This window comes from Pinus tabuliformis, chromosome 7 (genome assembly GCF_031772625.1).
Source record: "Pinus tabuliformis cultivar Carrire ecotype Pingquan chromosome 7, CPIR1, whole genome shotgun sequence".
Taxonomy (NCBI): domain Eukaryota; kingdom Viridiplantae; phylum Streptophyta; class Pinopsida; order Pinales; family Pinaceae; genus Pinus; species Pinus tabuliformis.
Window position 1 is genome coordinate 1,041,274,739 of NC_142293.1, and position 5,362 is coordinate 1,041,280,100.

Consider the following 5,362-nt stretch of genomic DNA (forward strand, 5'->3'; position numbering starts at 1 on the left):
AAAGAGAAGAGTAAATGGTCAAAATAGAAATCTTATCATCTTGAAGAGGGCCTCTGATGTTGTGAGAACATAGAAACTTGATAGAAATTAGTGAATACAGAACGCTTCGTCTAAATGTCTAATTTTATGTCCTCCCCAATTTTGGAATTTTTTTACTAGAATCGCAAACACGCAATTCTAGGATTATGTGCAGATCCACTACGCAGTTTACATGGGCTTTGAAAACTCCATTCTTAGCATTCACTCATCCAATGGGCCACGCTAAATCTAGACTCAGTCTAGGTACACACCAGACAACTCCATCAATCAAACCGGTTGCACTAGCAACACAACTCCATTTAGCAACAGCGCCCAAACCATCACAGCAAACACATATTTCACAACCTTGCTCTGGTACCACATGTAGAAATTTAATAAACTAACAATAAAACACTCATAAAATAAACAACAGAAATATACCCAAACCAGACATGGTGGAAAAGGCCTGAGACCCTCACTGTGTTATGTACAAAGAATGATACTAGTACAAATAAGTACATGAGGAAGTTTGTGTCAAGATAGTACGTCTATCTTGGACACTATGGTTGAGAAAATATCTCAACCAAACACTAATCTAGGAGCCTAATTAGTTGGAGAGAATCTCTCAACCAACTAAGCCTAAACTGACTCCTAACCATGAGGAACAAACTCAATCTAGAAAGGTAGGATTAAATCCTAACTTTCATGATTTTAATTAATTTAATTATTTGGACTTAGAATTGTTTTAACATATGAGAGCGAGGCTAACAATATGTTGTAGTTCCTTACAACGACATCCTATGTGTTGGAACCCGAGTTCCAGTGTAGTACCATTTATTCTACCATTTGACTTGGTACTTTTTGGACTAGCTTTATGACTTCAGCGATCAACTTCATACTTCAACATCATTGATCAGTTCTTTATATGTGATATGCAGACATGTACTTATTTGGGTATGATCAAATGATCCATTATGTATTTTCAGTTCCTTTATAATTGTATGAATATTGGATCCTATTTTGTACTTGACATGCAAACATGCTTTACTATCTCTGAGCATGGGTATGCCTACCTCAGACAACAATTTCTATCTGATCTCTTTCACTGGCTTGCCAGGTTGAATTCTCATGAAGTCCTCTTGGTCTCAGCATGATTCCTTCTATACACTTAATACATTTCGGCCATCACGCACCCCTTCTGACCTCATATATTACGGGGCATCTATTATAGCACCATTCACCACTCTTGGTAGATCTAATGCTCTGGTTATGGCCTAGGGAAACCCTTACTTTCCAAACTTGGTCCAAAATATTAAAAAAATGTTTTTTTTCATATATGCTACTTTTCCATGTGATAAAGTGTGTACATGCGGGTCCACATATACCCAACCAACGTACATGTGTTAAAACACTTAAAAATAATAAATTTCCTTAATTTCAGGTGGAGTTCACGGGTTTTACCTGTTATGAACCTCCTATAGCCCATGGTCCAATTGTTTCCCAACTGAAAAAACTAATTTGGAAAAGTATAAATAAACCTCCATGGGAAGGCCTTAAGGGAGAAGAAATGAGATATTGATATTATAGTTGATTGATCCCTGATTGAGTCTGATGAAATCCCTGTGCCTCTTGCACTCCCTAAAGCTTTAGGAAACCCTTGTTTCCTCTTTTGAGAGATCCTTCATCCTTCTTGTGATATCCTTGTGTATCACGATGGAGGAAGATTGCTGAGGCTAGGAAAGGACGGATACGGAGGATGGTTTCGCTTGAAGCTGGAGGAAAACTTAGTTTATAGTTTTCCACCCTTCTTGTAGCTTACATCAATAAAGAAATGTTGTTCTGTTCTTGATATTAATCATGTTTATGCATAATTTGATCTATATTTTGTGATTTGTTTATAAATCTTATATTAATTCGTAATTGTTCATTCGTTTATATGATCTAACATATATATCATGAATATGATTTACGTTTCTACTGTTGTATATGCTTTGCTTGAATAATTTACAAGTTTCAAAGGCACAAGGATAAGCAGAGGGTTTGCACCCTGTGGGATCTACCCAAAAGTAGGACCTCTGTGTAAGGACACTTCTTACCAATTCAGTAGAATAAGAATTTAGATTATTTGTCTGAGTATTTCTTGTTGTTGTTTTCCCTCCGCTCTATTGGGGTTTTCAACTGAAGACCCTATGGTGTTCTCACCCGCAACACTGACCATAGTCATTCCCAATCTCACAGATTCTCCCGACCATTGACATAGTCCTGATAACTATGCCAACTCTTTGGAAGTCCTAGAAGAGAGAGGAGCACCATATCATCCTCGACAACCGTGACTCGAACACTTCCAAGTTCATCATGACAATGAGTGAACTTGGTTAAGTAATTTGGAATTGAATCAACCACCTCCATCTTGATTTTTTGAAGTTTATCTTTCAGTGCCAACTTCCTATGGTCATTGTTGTTCTGGAAAAGGTCCCTCAATTCTTTCCACATAGCATGTGGAGTTTCCTTCCCATGGAGACTCGAGACAATGTGGTCTAGAACTCCCTCAAGGATTATTTGACTCGCCCTTGCCACAAACTTCTTCCATTTGACCAAATTCTGAGCATCCAATGCTGGTTGCTTAGGAATGTCTTGATCAATGAATTCCTTCAAGCCACTGTCTTCCAACATGGCCCCCATCCTATCCTTTGAGGCTATATAATTTGAGCTTCCATCCAAGACATACTCAAGTCACAAATCGTAGAATGACATCTGCCGATACTAAAATATGAAATGCAAATTTGAATCTCACCTGTAACTCTGAACTTAAAACTTTGAAATCTCCTTTATTATAATTTTCTCAACTCAGATACCATGTAGAAAATCTTGTAAATTCAGCAAATCATGCAATTTACTAAAGCAAAAGAAAAGAATCTACTTCTACTCTTTATGGATGAAGCCCATAAAGATCGATGAAAATAGTAATCGACAAGAGGAAGACAAATCGATGGCACATAACACAATAAGTATCTGGGGAAAATCACAACTCAAAACCCCACTATTTTTATTGCATTAAATTAGAAATCCAAGCTGATAATACAATGATTTTTCTCTCAAGAACAATCCCAACGCTCAGTATAATTAATCCTCAGCTCACAAGCAAACTCTTGGTTAACACTTAGTGAATTCTCCAGTTCTCCAAGCCCCTATTTCCTTGCGCAATTCCTATGGCTGATTATCCCATCTTAAAGGGAAACCAATGCATCCAAAACTATGCAATCCATTCAAGGTTCAGTTCCTGATTTCATGCACCATCTATACAACTCATAAAATTATATTATTCATAGTACATTGTCCCTGCACTCTAGTCTCAACCGGGTCTTTCTCAGAATCGACATGCATGATTTTCTGATGAGGGAATCTTCAATTAACTAGAGTAGTACTAGTTAATGCATTAGTGCACCAACTGACAATTAACTCACTATTATTTCCTCAAATGGTTTGGAACTAATTTAACTGAACTTAACTCAGTAAACTGATTTATCTAATTACAACTCACAATTAACTCATCCTGGACCCCTATAATATAGGGAGAACATGTACATGATTTCAGAAAGACTTCCAACTCGAAATTCCTAAGTTAAATAAGTCAACTCACTCTAGTTAACTATTACAAGTTTCTATGAGAATAGAATTCGATTTTAATTCTCAGTTTAGTTCAAGAAAAAATTAAACTGGAATTTCTAGATTCTATTTTTATCATTTCTTATTGCTACTTCCAACAAAAAGTAAGACCATGGTTAAGGGACACGTATTCCAAGATGAATGTTGGGAAAATATAACATAGTGGGCATCACTAGATGTGTTTAAGGCTAAAGTAAATTGACAAAGGCAAAGGAAAATACATTAAAAAGGATAAAAGGAATTTTGGCACATTTATTTATGAAAATAATGGAAAATAGGAGAAACGTAAGGTGAAAAGTCACAAGTTTCATGTGAGGAGGAAATTGAAGGAAAATAATGGAAAATGAAGGAAATAGAGGCCTCATTGATAAAAAAAGGCTTATGAGGATCATTTTGTAACCTTTTGTCAGTTCAGTTTTGGAGCTCTCTCATTATTCTCTCTCTCTCTCTCTCTCTCTCACTCTTGGACACTTAGAGTTTTCTTGGAGCACTCTAGCTTTGGAGCAAGGAAGGGAAAAGAAAGCAAAGGAAAGGAAGGAAATCAAGGATAAAGCAATGACAAGTAGGATCAAGAAACTTCAGTAGGAATACTCGCAAGTAACATATTGCATGTGTGATTTCCTAGCTAGTTTTTACATGCATGGCTTTGCATGTTGGTGTATGGTTCTCTTTCTGTTTGTGGCATGGTTTTGCTAGGTTATGACAGTGGTTTTTAGCCTAGCCTTTCCTTTTTCTCAATAGCCATGGTGTGATGTTATGAAACCAGCTCAAGAAAAGATAGAAAAGATAGATCAACGCCTTAGAATTCAGCCTCTTCGAGGGGGCAACCTCCTTTAAATTACATAAATGAACAATTCTTGGATGATACAAATGACAAAACCTCCTTTATATATATAGGAGTCTAAGGAGTCACAATATAATCCAGCCGACCTAACAATAATAATATAAAGCCACAAAAATAACAATAGAGGGATTCTATGGGGCACAGAAATAATAATATGGGGGTAATAGGGGCACAACAATATAAATAAGGGGTATAACTACAATAGTAATGGGGTAATCACTAGTATTATAGGGACCCAACATGCCCCTCTCCTTCAAAAAAGTGTTGTCCTCAATGCTTGAGTAGTTCTGGATACTTCTGCATAAAATTCTCATCCTCCCATGTGGAATCTTCAGCGGATAAGTTCTTCCACTTGATAAGATACTCTGAAATTGATCGATATCATAGCTGTCGAGTTCTTGTTTCTGTGACTGCTTCCGGTTCCAATATAATTTTTCCTTCCTCGTCAAGTTTTGGCAATATTGTTTGAACTGGGAGCTTGTCGCCTATAACCTTCTTTAAACATGAAACATGGAAAAATGGGTGCAATCGAGAAGCTGCAGGAAGCTCCAATTTGTACGCTATAGTACCAATCTTTTCCAACACCTTGTACGGACCATAATACTTTGGTGATAATTTATTATCCTTCTTAGCTTGCTTTAGGGACATTTGCTTATATGGTTGTAGCCGTAGGAATACCCAATCACCTACATCAAAGCTTCTTTCACTGCGATGTTGATCTGCCTGTTGTTTCATTCTATTTTGTGCCAACACGAGGTTATCCTTTAAGAGTTGGAGGACTTGTTGTTGATGTTCGATGTGATGTTCCACTGCTTGAACCTTAGAATTTTCTCT